Source organism: Giraffa tippelskirchi, chromosome Y (assembly GCF_054371585.1).
Source record: "Giraffa tippelskirchi isolate mGirTip1 chromosome Y, T2T-mGirTip1v1.2.pri, whole genome shotgun sequence".
Lineage (NCBI taxonomy): Eukaryota > Metazoa > Chordata > Mammalia > Artiodactyla > Giraffidae > Giraffa > Giraffa tippelskirchi.
Window position 1 is genome coordinate 21,837,052 of NC_137290.1, and position 19,440 is coordinate 21,856,491.

A 19,440-nucleotide genomic window follows, 5' to 3' on the forward strand; every position below is an offset into this window, starting at 1 on the left:
TCCAGTGATTTGGCTCTTGGCCTCAGGTGACCAAGTGCTGGCCCTTCAGATTCAGCATCAGTCTTTCTGTGAATAGTCAGGGTTAATTCCCTTCATGGTTGATTTCTTTGATCTCGCTGCTCTTCACAAGATTCTTCTCCAGCCCTACAGTTGCAAGGCATTGATGCTTTGAAGCTCAGTTCTTGTGTTCTCTCTCTCAGCTCCATGCATGACTGTTGGTAAACAAGAGTTTGTATATTCAGATATTAGCCAGGAATGTCTTCACATTTTAATATGTTGAAAAAATTAGTCAAAGCTTTTCATCTAAGGGACAGGGTCTTTTAGTTTCATGGCTGCAGTCCATGCCCTCAGTGGTGTTGTAGGTCAAGAAAACGAAATATTTCACTGATTTCACTTTCTCTTCATTGATGCGCTGGGAAATGATGGGACCAAATGCCACATTCTTAGTTTTTGGAATATGAGTATCATTCCAGGTTTTCCATTCTCCTCTTTCACCTTCATCAAGAGGCTTCTTAGTTCCTATAGTTCTTTTGTAATTTGGGTGATGTCATCTTGATAACTAAGGTTATTCATAACTCCCACATACATTTTATTTCAAGCTTGAGATCCATCTAGGATTTTATTTTTCATGATGTTCTCTGCACAGAAGTTAAATAAGCAGGTTAACAAATATATAGTTTTGACATATCCCTTCCTGATTTTGAACCAGTTAGTTGTCCCATGTCCAATTCTAACTGTTATGCCTTGATTAGCTTACACATTTTCCAGGAGGTGGTCTGGTATTTTTTTTTTTTTTTCAAGTTAGAGGGATAGTTTATTTTTTTTTTTTATTTTTATAAATTTATTTATTTTAGTTGGGGGCTAATTACTTTACAATATTGTAATAGTTTTTGCCATACATTGACATGAATCAGCCATGGGTTTACATGTGTTCCCCTTCCTGGACCCCCCACCCACCTCCCTCCCCATCCCATCCTTCTGGATCATCCCATTGCCCCGGCCCTGAGCCCTTGTCACATGCATCGAACATGGAATGGTGTTCTGTTTCACATATGATAATATACATGTTTCAATGCTATTCTCCCAGAACGTCCCACCCTCACCTTCTCCCTCAGAGTCCATATACACAATGGAATATTACTCAGCCATTAAAAAAATACATTTGAATCGGTTCTACTGAGATGGATGAAACTGGAGCCCATTATACAGAGTGAAGTAAGCCAGAAAGAAAAACAACAATACAGTATACTAATGCATATATATGGAATTTGAAAGATGGTAACGATAACCCTATATGCGAGACAGAATAAGAGACACAGATGCATGGAACAATTTTATGGTATTTTTATCTCTTTAAGAATTTTCCACAATTTGTTGTTGTTGTGTGTATGTTTCACAGTGTACACGTCATTAACAGGGACAATTAAGCAGATATAGATGATTTTATGGTATTCCCTTGCTTTTTCTACGATCCAGGAATCATGTAATAATTATGATCAAATCACTAACTATACATGCCCTGTTTTTTGTTTTTTTGTCATTGCTGTTGCTCTTTTCTCTCTTTATCAAGTAGTCAAATAACAACTTGTAGTTTCCTCTGAACTTGCCATATTACTTCTACAAGAATTCAATTATGCTCATGGTAGTCTCTGACCTGCAACACCCACTGAATGGAGTTAAGCTTCAAGGTCTGAAATCTGGCATGTATACTCAGGGAAAATGTCAGGAACATTCAAAATATAGCTAGATATATTCAAGTGTTGATTTTTGAGCCAAATTATGCTATTATATTTTATGTGGAAAAGTTCTACACTCCTTCATGCTGAGATCAATTCCTCATTAACAGAAATTTCCGGGTTGTGGTAGAAAAACAACAACAACAAAATGTGCTTGATTGCATGTCGGAAGTCAAAGTAGTATCAATTACGTGTGTAGGAATGGTACTTTCCATCAAATAGATTAATTCATGTCAGCTAATGTTTCATGTTTTCTTATCAAGGAAAAAATGAATAACAAAGCTTGCCAGGTAAAACTGAGAAGTTCCAAGAAGGCAGAAATGTAGAAGAATGTGAAATACATCTCTCTCAATGAATGGATCACAAATAATACATCAATGCTGACAATAGTTCTCCCAGAGCATCAGACCAATACTAACAGAAGACCCTGATCACCAGAGTGGCCGATGTGGATATCAGATATACCTGGGTGGAAAGGAATTAAGATGGGAGAAGGAGGATGAGGGGAAGCAAGACAAAACCTCTGTCTTGTGGTGGGAGATGGAGAAGCATGGAAGAGATTTCCAGCAAAAGGCAAGCCCCTTCACTAAAGGGTAAACTACTTTGGACTGAAAGGAAGCAAGGTAAAACAGCTGATGACATATAATTTGTATATAGAGAGAATCACACAGACAATGTGTATTGTGACCCTACCTACCCCAAAGTGCAATACAGCTCAACCTGTGTGCATGGGGTCTGGAAGCTGGAACATGGGGTTTAGAAAGCCCTCCTGGGAGAGGACTGCCATTGACTATGTGGACATGACATGATGGAAGAAGTACAAATAGTTGTGTAGCAGGGACTACCTATTGAGAATTCTCAAACTACTAAAGAGGCAGGACCTTACTTGCTGTGTCACACTCAGGAGGTAGAGATACTATTACAGCCCCTCCTCTTCCCACCTGTTAACATCTACTACAAGGCAATAGAAAAAGGCCAGCCAGAAGTATCACTCATGTTCCTACAACCTCAGAATAGAACAGGATCCCATTAAAGCCAAATATTTTCTGCCCATGGCTGCTGGCTCCTATTGATAATTGGCACCACCAGGTTCCGGCAGTCCATGCAGCTGTACTACCTCCTGTGCTCACCAAGACAGACCCCAGTGTTCCACAAGTGTCCCAGGACAGACTTCCTTGGTGACCACATGTAGAGGAAGGAAGAAAATTACATCTGAGACTCAGGAACAGAGCCATTATGGCAGTGGCTAGCATATCTTCCAACCAGTTGAGCATGCTGCAGCTTAAATACACATGATTAATGACACAAACCCCATATCTATGGAATACATCAGAAGACAATAAGAGTTCAAACGAAAGAAAATGCCCAGGCTCAGGCAGCTGTAAGAATGCACAGGAGTTATAGCAGTTTTGAATCTGAACTGTCCCTAGGGAGATCCAGAGTCTAATTCTTTCCACCTTTGGAGAACTTCCAAAAGAGATGTAATTGTCCTGTGACTTATGTTGGGGAGGACACTGATTAGATGAAGCACTAGGGAATATGTATTATTCTTCTGATGCTTTGAATTCTTGTGTTGTCGGTGCACTATTTTTCTCAGTTGTAAGCTTCTTTGTTCCTACACATTGATTTGGTCTTTAAAGATTATTTCAACCATTTTTTTGATATGTATTTATATTTTTATTTTGTTTTCCTATTTTCTGTGCCTCTTGTTGATGTTGCGTATCTTCGTTTTTTAAATAGATGTGTATTTCTCTATTAATTGTGATATTCGGCTATTCTGTATGAGCTGCATGCGATCTTGTCAGATTTGCTTTCTTTATTTGTCAGTTGACACTATTCTGGTGTTGTTTTTTGCCTTGAGATTCATTTGATCAGTTTTCTTTCTGAATCTGCCGTCTTCTCTGTTGTGTTTATTGCTCGTGCTACTTTGGGTTTTGTTTGGTTTGGTTTTCTTGCCATTTAACTATGCTACTTTTTTTATCTTCTCAATCACTTACTATGGTATTGTGGTTCTCTGAACAGAAGTTGGCCCTGATCTTCCAGCGTGTCAGCACTGAGACCAAGATCATGGGACACCAGGTACTTCCTGTATACAGTGAATATTAACTGGTGGCATTCTCCATGAAGGGCTCCTTTTTAATCTAAAATGCACTCCACCCAACTGCGTGAACAACCCACAGCTGACGCCTCATGCCACACAACAAGCATGACAGAAACACAAACCAAATCATCGACAGATAGACTGGATAATGTCAGGCTATCCCCATAGACACCTGTGAATGACACAAAGAGACATGGTCCCACCGTTAGACAGGGAAGACTCAGCTGTAGATTCAAGAACATAGTTGTCATCTCTCCCACTCCAAAGCTCACACTAGCCACTTGACCAAACTTATCGACTAGGAGTAGAGACTAGGACCAAGAACTATAACCCAGCAGTCTGGGAAGAAATGACTTAATACAGTAAGCAGGGAAATGTGAAGACAGAGAAATATGTTGTGGGCAAAGGGACATGGTAAATACTCAAAACATAATTAAAGAGGAAATGGGAAGGCTCCCTGAAAAAGACTTGGGAGTAATGATAGTAAAGATGATCAAACATTCCAGAAATAAGAGGGAAAAATACAAGAAACATTTTTGAAGGTCCTGGCAAAATGAATAAGCAACGACAAGGAATTAACAACAGAAAAACTGGCATTGGTATACTATAGGCTAATACACATTCTTGTACTGCTGGAGACAACCCAACATTGGGAAGCAAATATTCTCCAATTTACAAATGAAGTTTAACAAGAAATACAAGTGTTCAATGATACAACAGACTTGACAAGGTTATTTGGTACTTATAGGACATTTCATCCAAGCACAGCAGAATATGCACTTTTCTAAAGTGGAAATAAAGTCTCTCCATGATAAATCACAAACTGGATCTCAAATCAAGCCTTGGCAAATTTAAGATAATGGAAATTGTATCAAGCATTTTTTTTTTTAAACACAATGCTATGATTTACATACCAGATTTTGGGGCGCGGGGGAGGGATACTCTAAAATCTCAAATACACGTAGCTAACAAATACACCTCTACATGGCCAAGCAATCACTGATGAATTCAGAAAAAATAAAAGAATAAATTTAGTAGCAAATAATATTCAAAATATGATTATCCAAAACATATGCAGCATGCTAAAGCACTAAAAGAGGAAGTTGATAAATACTACACATCTCAAGTGATCAACCTAACCTGTGTTTGTGTGAAAACCCCCAAACTCATCCTAGGTAAATCTAAATCATTGAGAGAAAGAAGATCAAACAGACAGATTTCCTAAATGTGAATAGAAGGGAGAAAAGGATAAAAATCAGAGCAGAAATTAAAGAAAACATGATGATGAAAAAATAGCAAAAGTCAACATCACTAAGAAGAATCTCTTGGAGAGGAAAAAAAATTTGGATAAATCATGAGCCAGACATAACAAGAAAAAAAGAAAAAGAAAAAAAAAAGGTCAAATACTTAAATCAGTAGAATTTGACATGAAAAATGAGACAATATAACTGATACCATAGAGATAACAAAGGATCAGAAGAGACTACAACAAACAATTATAAGTTAATAAAATTTAGAATCCGAAATCTATGGACAAACACTCAGAAATTCAAATAAGAAGAAACAGAAAATAAGAACACAGCTATTAGAAACAATAACTTTGAAACTGTGATGGAAAAAAAAAAATTCCAGGAAACAAAACTAAAGCCATATGGCTTCACAGAGAATTTTTATAAACCAGTCAGAGAACCACTAACAGATGAGCTTCTGAAACTCTTCCAAAATTCCAGAGAAGAAGGGAAGCCCACAAACTCATCCTACAAGTTCACCATCACCCTGATATCGACTGTAAGATAACACAGAAAAGGAAAATTAGAGGCCAATATCCCATAAATTAACAGAGTCAAACATCGTTAACAGAATGTGACCAAAAACCCCATCAAGCCCTTAAAAGAATTGAACACCATTATTAAGTGGGGTTTATCCACGATATGCAAACATTCTTCAGTAGCTGCATATCAATATATGTTGAAGGATTAAAACTTTATGATCACCTAAATAGATGTTGAAAAACCTTTGACAGAATTTAACAAGTGTTTGTGATAGAAACTCCTGAAACTGACCATAGCAAAAACTACCTCAACTTAGCAAAGGCACACAAATCAAAACTACAATGACGTATCACCTCATACCATTCCCAATGGCCATCGATAAAAGCAAATCTACAACAGGGGACTTCTTTGCTAGTCCAGTGGCTAAGACACCATGATCACAATGCAGGGATCCAAGATTTGATCCCTGGTCATGGAACTGTATTCCATATGCAGTAACTGACATTTGTTGCAACCAATAAAGAAGTAAATATATGCATATGTATGTATATATATACATATATATAAAATTGTATAATAATATATGAAGAAGATGGTGTAGAGAATAGGGAATCTTCCTGTCCTCCTTCACTATTGTTAAAAATGCAAATGAATGCTGCCAGGATGCCGAATATTATGAAAGTTTTTTAGATAATTAAGAATAAAAGTACCATCAGTTCAGTTCAGTTCAGTTCAGTTCAGTCGCTCAGTCGTGTCCAACTCTGCAACCCCATGAATTGAAGCACGCCAGGCCTCTCTGTCCGTCACCAACTCCCGGAGTCTACCCAAACCCATGTTCATCAAGTCGGTGATGCCATCCAACCATCTCATCCTCTGTCGTGCCTTCTCCTCCCGCCGCCAATCCTACCCAGCATTAGGGTCTTTTCCAATGAGTCAACACTTCGCATGAGGTGGCCAAAGTATTGGAGCTTCAGCTTCAACATCAGACCTTCTAATGAACACACAGGATTGATCTCCTTTAGGATGGATTGATTGGATCTCCTTGTAGTCCAAGGGACTCTCAAGAGTCTTCTCCAATACCATAGTTCAAAAGCATCAATTCTGCGGCGCACAGCTTTCTTCATCGTCCAACTCTCACATCCATACATGACCACTGGAAAAACCATTTCCTTCATTAGATGGACTTTTGTTGGCAAAGTAATGTCTCTGCTTTTAAACATGCTATCTAGGTGGGCCATAACCTTCCTTCCAAGGAGTAAGCATCTTTTAATTTCATGGCTGCAGTCACCATCAGCAGTGATTCTGGAGCCCAAAAAAGTAAAGTCTGACACTGTTTCCCCATCGATTTCCCATAGAGTGATGGGACCAGATGCCATGATCATAGTTTTTTGAATGTTGAGCTTTAAGCCAACTTTTTCACTCTGCTCCTTCACCTTCATCAAGAGGCTCTTCAGTTCTTCTTCACTTTCTGCCATAAGGGTGGTGTCATCCGCATATCTGAGGTTATTAATATTTCTCCTGGCAATCTTGATTCCAGCTTGTGTTTCTTCCAGTCCAGCGTTTCTCATGCTGTACTCTGCATATAAGTTAAATAAGCAGGGTGACAATATACACCCTTGATGACCTCCTTTGCCTATTTGGAACCAGTCTGTTGTTCCATGTCTAGTTCTAACTGTTGCTTCCTGACCTGCATACAGGTTTCTCAAGAGACAGGTCAGATGGTCTGGTATTCCCATCTCTTTCAGAATTTTCCACAGTTTATTGTGATCCACACAGTCAAAGGTTTTGGCATAGTCAATAAAGCAGAAATAGATGTTTTTCTGGAACTCTCTTGCTTTTTCGATGATCCAGCGGATATTGGCAATTTGATCTCTGGTTCCTCTGCTTTTTGTAAAACCAGCTTGAACATCTGGAAGTTCATGGTTCACGTATTGCTGAAGCCTGGCTTGGAGAATTTTGAGCTTTACTTTACTATCGTGTGAGATGAGTGCAATTGTGCGGTAGTTTGAGCATTCTTTGGCATTGCCTTTCTTTGGGACTGGAATGAAAACTGACCTTTTCCAGTCCTGTGCCTCTGCTGAGTTTTCCAAATTTCCTGGCATATCGAGTGCAGCACTTTCACAGCATCACCTTTGAGGATTTGAAATAGCTCAACTGGAATTCGATCACTTCCACTAGCTTTGTTTGTAGAGATGCTTTCTAAGGCCCACTTAACTTCACATTCCAGGATGTCTGGCTCTAGGTGAGTGATCACACCATCGTGATTATCTGGGTCGTGAAGATCTTTTTTTGTACAGTTCCTCTGTGTATTCTTGCCACCTCTTCTTAATATCTTCTGCTTCTGTTAGGTCCATACCATTTCTGTCCTTTATCGAGCCTATCTTTGCATGAAATGTTCCTTTTGTATCTCTAATTTTCTTGAAGAGGTCTCTAGTCTTTCCCAATCTGTTGTTTTCCTCTATTTGTTTGCACTGATCACTGAGGAAGGCTTTCTTATCTCTTCTTGCTATTCTTTGGAACTCTGCATTCAGATGAGAATATCTTTCCTTTTCTCCTTTGCTTTTCACTTCTCTTCTCTTCCCAGCTATCTGTAAGGCCTCCTCAGACAGCCATTTTGCTTTTTTGCATTTCTTTTCCATGGGGATTTTCTTGATCCCTGTCTCTTGTACAATGTCACGAACCTCTGTCCATAGTTCATCAGGCACTCTGTCCATCATGTCTAGTCCCTTAAATCTATTTGTCACTTCCACTGTATACTCATAAGGGATCTGATCTAGGTCATACCTGAATGGTCTAGTGGTTTTCCCTACTTTCTTCAATTTAAGTCTGAATTTGGCAATAAGCAGTTCATGATCTGAGCCACAGTCTGCTCCTGGTCTTGTTTTTGCTGACTGTATAGAGCTTCTCCATCTTTGTGTGCAAAGAATATAATCAATCTGATTTTGGTGTTGACCATCTGGTGATGTCCACGTGTAGAGTCTTCTCTTGTGTTGTTGGAATAAGGTGTTCGCTATTACCAGTGCGTTCTCGTGGCAAAACTCTATTAGCCTTTGCCCTGATTCATTCTGTACTCCAAGGACAAACTTGCCTGTAACGCCAGGTGTTTCTTGACTTCCTACTTTTGCATTCCAGTCCCCTATAATGAAAAGGATATCTTTTGGGGTGTTAGTTCTAGAAGGTCTTGTAGGTCTTCATAGAACCGTTCAACTTCACCTTCTTCGGCGTTACTGGTCGGGACATAGACTTGGATTACCATGATATTGAATGGTTTGCCTTGGAAACAAGCAGAGATCATTCTGTCATTTTTGAGATTGCATCCAAGTACTGCATTTCGGACTCTTTTGTTGACCATGATGGCTACTCCATTTCTTCTAAGAGATTCTTGCCCACAGTAGTAGATATAATGGTCATCTGAGTTAAATTCACCCATTCCAGTCCATCTTAGTTCGTTGATTTCTAGAATGTCAATGTTCACTCTTGACATCTCCTGTTTGACCACGTCCAGTTTGCCTTGATTAATGGACCTAACATTCCAGGTTCCTATGCAATATTGCTCTTTACAGCATCCGACTTTGCGTCTATCACCAGTCACATCCACAGTTGCGTATCGTTTTTGCTTTGGCTCCATCCCATCATTCTTTCTGGAGTTATTTCTCCACTGATCTCCATTAGCATATTGGGCACCTACTGACCTGGGGAGTTCATCTTTCAGTGTCCTATCCTTTTGCCTTTTCATACTGTTCATGGGGTTCTCAAGGCAAGAATACTGAAGTGGTTTGCCATGCCCTTCTCCAGTGGACCACAATCTGTCAGACCTCTCCACCATGACCCATCCGTCTTGGGTGGCCCCACACGGCATGGTTTAGTTTCATTGAGATAGACAAGGCTGTGGTCCGTGTGATCAGATTAGCTAGTTTTCTGTAGTTTTAATTTTAGTATGTCTGCCCTCTGATGCCCTCTCGCAACACTTATCGTCTTACTTGGGTTTCTCTTACCTTGGGCCTTGGGTAATTCCTCTTGCTGCCGCCACCGCCGCCGCCGGCCCCAGCCCCCAGCCTGGCCTAGCCTCTCTCGGCTGCCGCCCCCGGCCCCCGGCCCGGCCTAGGCCCTGAAAGCCACTGCCCCCGGCCTCCGACCTGGCCTAGCCCCTGTTGGCCGCCGCCCCCGGCTCCCGGCCCGGCCTAGCCCCTCTCGGGCGCCACCCCCAGCCCCCGGGCCCCGGCCCGGCCTAGGCCCTCTCGGCCGCCGCCCCCGGCTCCCAGCCCCCGGCCCGGCCTAGCCCCTCTCGGCCGCCGCCCCTAGCTCCCGGCCCCCAGCCCGGCCTAGGCCCTGTCAGCCGCCACCCCCAGCCCCCGGCCCCCGGCCCGGCCTAGGCCCTGTCGGCCGCCGCCCCCGGCTCCATATTACCCAATAATCCCACTATTTGGTATATACTCAAAGGAAATGATAATTGAAATAGACATAGGTACCCGATTAACCACTGCAACACCATTTATAGTAGCCAATAAAGGGAAGCAACCTTAATGTCCATCGAAAGCATGGATAAAGAAGATATGTTACATATGTAGGATGAAAAATTACTCACCCATAAAAAGAAACAAAATTGGATTATTTGTAGAGTTACAGATGAATCTAAAGCCCCTTATTCAGTGAAGTAATTTTAAAACAGAAAGGCTAATATTGAATATTAATGCATATAAGTGGAATCTCTAAAACAGATACTGAAGTACCCGTTTGGAGGGTATAAAGAGATACAGTCATAGAAAATAGACTTGTGGACACAGAGTGGGATGGAGAGAATGGAATGAATTGGACAAACTGCACTGACAGATGTAAAATACCAAATATGTAGTAGATAGCTACTGAGGAGTTCCTGCTTAGTGCTATGAAGTTTTTTAGTGGAGTGCATTGTGGGTTAGGAGAGCAGACCCCTGAGGGATATGGGAGGACTGTTCAAAAGGGAGGCTCAGCTATATTCACTAATGACTGATTTATTTTGCTGTGCAGCAGAAACTAACATAACATTGTATATTTATTATACTCCAAATTTTAATCATTTTTTTCAAGTGAAGAAAAAACTCAGTCCTTGGCCAACTTGTGCAAGTGACAAGAAAAGCATCACAGTGTGTGTCAAGTAAAATGCGTAACCATGATTCCTTTAGTATGTATAGACAAAGAAAAAAAAAAACCCAAAAAACTTAAAATGCAGAGCTAAGTTACCCAGAATAAATTGAGACTCTACACTTCGGTGCCCTTCACTTCCCCTTTGCCATTGTTTCTAAAAGTAAAGAAGATGTTTTTAAAATTAAAGTAAACATGTATGGTTATAGGTTTTCCTAAATTGATGTCATCAATTTATAAAAAGATGAATTCCCACAAGTTTTAATAAGTAGCAGCAAACTTTTGACTTTCAGAACAATGCTAAGTAGGAATTAGTAAACATAGGCTAAAGCTGAGATGCTGCACAAGAATCCCATATTTTGCAATTCTAGCATGTGTGCTACTGACTGAGAATAATGCATAGCCTAAAAGTGACTATGTTTTCTTCCTCAGGACTTTCATCCTAAGAAGGATTTAATCATGTGGAGCAACTTCTCAAGTAATGCAAAAAGACTGCTCTGATGAAGGATTGGAGGAGCCAGGTTTTACAGAAGTTTTGGTACAATGATTAGGTATGGATAAGGTCCAAATATTATGGTTAATGAAATAAAATCAGGACACATCAAGTGAATGGATTGAGATATTTTCTACCTATGGGAAGATGGAAGAATCTGGGCTCCTTGAAATAATTCCTTTGTTAAACACCTTAACTAGGGCTAGTATCTACTCTTTCTGTCTCAAGTCAGTTTTTCGGGCACTGGTGACAGCTGTAATAGCTAAGAACTTGACAGTGGGCAACATGATTTCATCAAGGGTGCCCTCGTGTTTCACATTTAGAGATGGATACAATGGCTTGTAACTTGATGACCATAGCTTCTTTTGTTTACTGATATGGATGGCAACATTCTTGATTCACAGTGTGCTCTATTCTCTACCACCTCAGAAATAAGTTACTGTCTGTAGAGAGATTCTGATATTAAAAAAAAAAAAAAAAGTGACTGTGGGCCTCTCCGTCAACAGGACATAGAGTGGACCTAAAGTAATGTGAACATACCTAACACAGGTTTGCTACAAGTCCCAAAGAGACAGGAGACTGAATGCAATATATAAATTTAAAGAGCATCATCTGAAACACTTCAAGATCAAGGAAGGGTAAACAGGAGGGGGATGTTAGGTTTTCAAGTCATATACCTATATATACATATACATTGTGTGCATATATATATACACACACACACACAAACACACATGTATATATACACACGGACACACACACACATATACACACACATATTCATAAGTATCTGAACATTCTCTCGCGTATTCTTATAAGTAGGCTTTACATTAAGCCACAAAAAATCTTTAAGTATCTCAAATGATAGACAGTGTGTTCTCTGAAAACCAAGAAGAGAAGCTAAAAGTTAAAAATGGGATACATGTTTGCAAATTTGTCAATCTGTGGAAAATTAAAGAATAAATTCCTAAAGAACAAATGTGTTAAAGTGTAAGTCACAATGGAAATTAGATTCTACTCTGAGGTGAATGTAAGTTAAAACACATTTAGCAAATCATCAGATCCTGCAAAGTATATACCTGCAGTTATATGATGTTGCTGCTGCTAAGTCGCTTCAGTCATGTCCGACTCTGTGCGACCCCATAGACGGCAGCCCACCAGGCTCTGCTGTCCCTGGGATTCTCCAGGCAAGAATACTGGAGTGGGTTGTCATTTCCTTCTCCGATTGATTACCTACGGCAGCCCACCAGGCTCCTCCGTCCACGGGATTTTCCAGGCAAGGGTACTGGAGTGCGTTGCCATTGCCTTCTCTGATTCATTACCTACAAACGACTAAATATTTTCAGTCCTTCCTAAGTTGGCTATCCAACATCTAATCTCCATTCTTAGTATGTGCCTAGCTTCCTTTCCTCATTAGCACCTTATCATTTGATGCTCAATTACACATTTGCAATCTCTCTTGCTTGTTTACTTTGGGACACCTCTGTAGATGCAGTTCACTACGGGGTCTGTTTGCTAGAATGACAGCCACAGAGCACAATGGGAGTTGACTTCCTAAAATAGTTTACTGTCTTACTGTGTTACAAATATGATTTAAGATAAAACACCTCCTGCTAAATATATACTATAATCTATAGACAGCAAAATTATATATCTAAACTGGCGATATATACATAGGCATGTATATGTGTAGATATGTGTGTATATCAGTTCAGTTCAGTCTTTCAGTCGTGTCCAACCCTTTATGACACCACAAATTGCAGCACGCCAGGCCTCCCTATCCATCGCCAACACCCAGAGATTATCCAAACTCATATCCATTGAGTCGATAATGCCATATAGCCATCTCACCATCTGTTTTCCCCTTCTCCTCATTACCCCAATCCTTCCCAGCATTAGGGTCTTTTGAAATGGCTCAAATCTTTACATGAAGTGCCCAAGTATTGGAGTTTCAGCTTTAATATCAGCTCTTCCAATGAACACCCAGGGCTAATCTTTTTAAGGATGAACTGGTTGGATCTCCTTGCAGTCCAAGAGAATCTCAAGAGTCTTCTCCAACACAACAGTTCAAAAACATCAATTCTTCGATGCCCAGCTATCTTCACATTTCAACTCTCATATCCATACATGACTACTGGAAAACCATAACCGTGATTGGATGGACCTTTCTTGGCAAAGCAATGTCTCTGCTTTTTAATACGCTATCCAGGATAGGCAAAACTTTCCTCCCAAGGAGTAAGCATATTTTAAGGCCATGGCTTCAATCACCATCTTCAGTGATTTTGGAGCCCAAAAGGATAAAACCTGTCACTGATTCCTCATCCATTTCCCATGAAGTGATGAGACCAGATGCCATGATCTTAGTTTTCTGAATGTTAAACTTTAAGACATCCTTTTTCACTCTCCACTTTTGCTTTCATCAAGAGGCTTTTTAGTTCCTCTTCACTTTCTGCAGAGAGATATTAAGATACTAAGAAGAGGTGGCAATAACACTCAGAGGAATAATTCAAAAAAGATCTCCATGACTCAGATAATCACAATGGTGGGATGACTCACCTAGAGCCAGACATCCTGGAATGTGAAGTAAAGTAACCTTAGGAATCATCAACACGAACAAAGCTAGTGGAGGTGATGGGATTCCAGTTGAACTACTTCCATTCCTGAAAGATGACGCTGTGAAAGTGCTGCACTCAATATGCCAGCGAATATGGAAACCTCAGCAGTGGCCACAGGATTGGAAAAGGTCAGTTTTCATTCCAATCCCAAAGAAAGGCAGTGCCAAAGAATGCTCAATCTACCCCCAATTGCACTCATCTCACACAGGAGTAAAATAATACTTAAAATTATCCAAGCCTGGCTTCAGCAATACGTGAACAGTGAAAGTCCAGATATTCATTCTGGTTTTCTCAAAGGCAGAGGAACCAGAAAGCAAATTGCCAGCATCCTCTGGATCATCGAAAAAGCAAGAGAATTCAAAAAAAAATATTAATGTCTGCTTTATTGACTATGCCAAACCCTTTGACTGTATTGATCACAATAAAGTGTGGAAAATTCTGAAAGAGATGAGCATGCCACATCACCTGATCTGCCTCTTGAAAAACCTGTATGCAGGTCAAGAAGCCACAGTTAGAACTGGATATGGAAAAACAGAGTGGTTCTAAATAGGAAAAAAAATAAGTACATCAAGGCTGTATATTGTCACCCTGCTTATTTAACTTATACACAGAGTACACCATGAGAAATGCTGACTGGAGGAAATACAAGCTGGAATGAAGATTGTCAGGAGAAATATTAATAACCTCAGATAGGCAGATGACACAATCTTATAGCAGAAAGTGAAGAAGAACTAAAAAGACTTTTGATGAATGTGAGAAAGAAGAATGAAAATGTTGACTTAAAGCACAACATTGAGAAAACTAAGATCATGGCATTTGGTCCCATCGTTTCATGAGAGATAAATGGGGAAAGAGTGGAAACAGTGGCTGACTTTATTTTTCTGGGCTCCAAAATCACTGCAGATGGTGATTGCAGCCATGAAATTAAAAGAGGTTTACTCCTTGGAAGGAAAGTTATGACCAACCTAGACAGCATATTAAAAAACAGAGGTACTACTTTTCCAAAAAGGTCCATATTGTCAATGCTATGGTATTTCCAATGGTCATGTATGGATGTGAAAGTTGGACTATAAAGAAATCTGAGTGCCAACGGAGTAATCCTTTTGTTTTTTTTTTTTTAATATATAAATTTATTTATTTTAGTTGGGGGCTAATTACTTTACAATATTGTAATAGTTTTTGCCATACATTGACATGAATCAGCCATGGGTTTACATGTGTTCCCCTTCCTGGACACCTCACCCACCTCCCTCCCCATCCCATCCCTCTGGGTCATCCCATTGCCCCGGCCCTGAGCCTTTGTCTCATGCATTGAGCATGGAATGGTGTTCTCTTTCACATATGATAATATACATGTTTCAATGCTATTCTCCCAGAACGTCCCACCCTCACCTTCTCCCTCAGAGTCCATAAAATTGTTCTATGCATCTGTGTCTCTTATTCTGTCTCGCATATAGGGTTATCGTTACCATCTTTCAAATTCCATGTATATGCATTAGTATACTGTATTGTTGTTTTTCTTTCTGGCTTACTTCACTCTGTATAATGGGCTCCAGTTTCATCCATCTCAGTAGAACCGATTCAAATGTATTTTTTTAATGGCTGAGTAATATTCCACTGTGTATATGTACCACAGCTTCCTTATCCATTGGTCTGCTGATGGACATCTAGGTTGCTTCCATGTCCTGGCTATTGTAAACAGTGCTGCGATGAACATTGGGGTACATGCATCTCTTTCAATTCTGGTTTCCTCGGAGTAATGCTTTTGAACTGTAGTGTTGGAGAAGACTGATGAGAGTCCTTTGAACTGCAAGGAGATCCATCCTAAAGGAGATCAGTCATTCAGCTTCATTGGAAGGACTGATGCTGTAGCTGAAACTCCAATATTTCGGCCACCTGATGAGAAGAACTGACTCATTGGAAAAGACCATGATGCCTGAAAAGATTATGGGAAGGAGGAGAAGGGGATGACAGAGGATGAGATGGCTGGATGGCATCATCGATCCGATAGCCATGGGTTTGAGGGGACTCCAGGAGTTGGTGATGGATAGGGAAGCCTGGCATGATGCGGTTCATGTGGTCAAAAGAGATGGACACGACAGAGAGACTGAACTGACCTGAAGTCATTTTCTGCCATAAGGGTGGTGTCATCTTCATATCTGAGGTTATTGATATTTCTCCCGGCAATCTTGTTTCCAGCTTGTGCTTTTTCCAGCCCAGTGTTTCTCTAGATGTATTCTGCATATGAGTTAAATAAGCAAGGTGACAGAATACAGCCTTGATGTACTCCTTTCCCTACTTGGAACCAGTCTGTTGTTCCATGTCCAGTTCTAACTGTTGCTTCCTGACCTGTGTAAATGTTGCTGAAGAAGCAGGTCAGGTGATATTGTATTCCCATCTCTTTCAGAATGTTTAACAGTTTATTGTCATACACACCGTCACACGCTTGGCAAAATCTCTCTCTCTCATATATATATACGAGATATATATTTGTGTGTGTGTGTGTATATACGGATAAACATATATATATGTATATGTACATTATATATACATGTGTATGTACACACACATATATACACATATACATATATACAAACACAAACACACACATATAATGTGTCATAGAGATGTAGGTTTGATCCATGGGCCGGGAAGATCTTCTGGAACTAAGCATGGAAACACATTTTATTTCTTCTCCTTGAGAATCCCATGGATTGAAAATACATGTGGGTGACAATTGTGTGATGAAGAGTGTCAGACAGGAGTGTAGTGACTTAATATACTTTAAGGTGTTACCAATATATATACTACACCTGTGTCTTTAAAATATTGCCAGTGAGATACTCAGCACAAATAGCAGTATAGTACAGCATAAAAAAAAAAAAATCCGGTTCTATGGGCTTATTTATGAGCAATGCATTAAGCAATTCAAGTTTTTTTCTTTATGAATCTATTTGTTTTTTCCAGTTTCCAAAATTGTTTTAGCCATTCTGTTATTCTAGCTATTTGACTGCTTCACATAACTTGAGACTATTTTTGACAGAAATACCTTTCTTAAATACCAAAAATTCCTCTTTATTTAATATGTTTAAAAGCAGCTGCATTCTACCAAAAATTTGGAGAAGAGCTAACACCTATGTTACTCAAACTCTTCCAGAAAATTACAGATGAAAATAAACTTCCAAATTCATTCTAGGAGGCCACCATCACCCTAATGCCAAAACCTGAGAAAGATGCCACAAAGAAAAAAAAAGAAAAACAAAAGAAAACTACAGGCCAATATCAATGATGAACATAGATGCAAAAATCCTTAACAAAACCCTAGAAAACACAATCCAACAACATATTAAAAACATCATACATCAAGACCAAGCGGGCTGTATCCCAGGGATGCAAGGATTCTTGAATATCTGCAAATCAATCAATGTAATACACCACATTAACAAATTGAAAAATAAAAACCACATGATTATTTCAGTAGATGCATAGAAAACCTTTGACAAAATTCAACATCCATTTATGATAAAAACCCTCCAAATAGCAGAAATAGAAGGAACGTGCTTGCACATAATAAAAGCTGTATATGACAAACCCACAGCAAACATTATCGTACATGGTGAAAAACTGAAAGCATTTCCCCTAAAGTTAGGAAAAAGACAAGGTTGCCCACTTTCCCCACTCCTATTCAACATAGTTTTGGAAGTTTTGGCAACAGCAATCAGAGCAGAAAATAAAATAATTGAATCCAGATTGGAAAAGAAGACAGAAATATCTCACTGTTTGCAGATAACATGATTCTCGATATAGAAAACCCTAAAGGTTCCACCAGAAAATTACTAGAGCTAATCAATGAATATAATAAAGTTGCAGGATGCAAAATTAACACATAGAAAACTCTTGCATTCTGATACACTAACAACGAGAAAACAGAAAGAGAAATTAAGGAAACAATTCCATTCACCATCACAATGAGAACATTAAAATACATAGGAATATATCTACCTAAAGAAACAAAAGACCTATATGTAGAAAACTATAAAACACTGGTGAAAGAAATCAAAGCGGACAGAAATAGATGGAGAAATATTCCGTGTTCATGGATTGGAAGAATTTATATAGTGAAAATGAGTATACTACCTAAAGTAATCTATAGATTCAATGCAATCCCTATCAAGCTATCAACGGTATTTTTTTCAGAGAAGTAGAACAAATAATTTCCTAATATGTATGGAAATACGAAAGAACCTCGAATAGCCAAAGCAATCTTGAGAAAGAAGAATGGAACTGGAGGAATCGATCTGCCTGATTTCAGGCACTACTACAAAGCCACAGTCATCAAGACAGTATGGCACTTGCACAAAGACAGAAGTATCGATACATGGAACAAAAGAGAAAGCCCAGAGGTAAATCCACGCACCTATGGACACCTTATCTTCGAAAAAGGAGGCAAGAATATACAATGGAGAAAAGACAATCTCTTTAACATGTGGTGCTGGGAAAACTGGTCAACCACTTGTAAAAGAATGAAACTAGAACACTTCCTAACAGCATACACAAAAATCAACTCAAAATGGATTAAATATCTAACCATAAGACCAGAAACTATAAAACTCCTAGAGGAAAACATAGACAAATCACTCTCCGACATAAACCACAGCAGGATCCTCTACGATCCACCTCCCAGAATATTGGATATAAAAGGAAAAATAAACAAATGGGACCTAATTAAAATTAACAGATTTGTACAACAAAGGAAACTATAAGCAAGGTGAACAGACAGCCTGCAGAATGGGGAAAATAATAGCAAACGAAGCAACGGACAAATAATTAATCTCAAAAATATACAAGCAGCATCTGCAGCTCAATTCTAGGAAAATAAACGACCCAATCAAAAAATGGGCCAAAGAACTAAACAGACATTTCTTCAAAGAAGACATCCAGATGGCTAACAAACACATGAAAAGATGCTCAACATCACTCGTTATCAGAGAAATGTAAATCAAAACCACAATGAGGTACCGTTTCACGCCCGTCAGAATGGTTGCTATCCAAAAGTCTACAAGCAATAAATGCTGGAGAGGGTGTGGAGAAAAGGGAACCCTCTTACACTGTTGCTGGGAATGCAAACTAGTACAGCCACTATGGAGAACAGTGTGGAGATTCCTCAAAAAACTGGACATACAACTGCCATATGACCCAGCAATCCCACTGCTGGGCATGCACACTGAGGAAACCAGAATTGATAGGGACTCGTGTACCCCAATATTCATCGCAGCGCTGTTTACACTAGCCAGTACATGAAAACAGCTTAGATGCCCATCAGCAGAGGAATGGATAAGGAAGCTGTGGTACATATACACAATGAAATATTACTCAGCCATTAAAAAGAATACATTCAAATCGCTTCTATGAGGTGGATGAAACTGGAGTCTATTACACAGAGTGAAGTAAGCTAGAAAGAAAAATACCAATACAGTATACTAACACATGTATATGAAATTTAGTAAATTGGTAAACATATCCCTGTATGCGAGGCAGCAAAAGAGACACAGATGTATAGAACAGTATTATGGAGTCTATGGGAGAGGGTGAGGGTGGGATG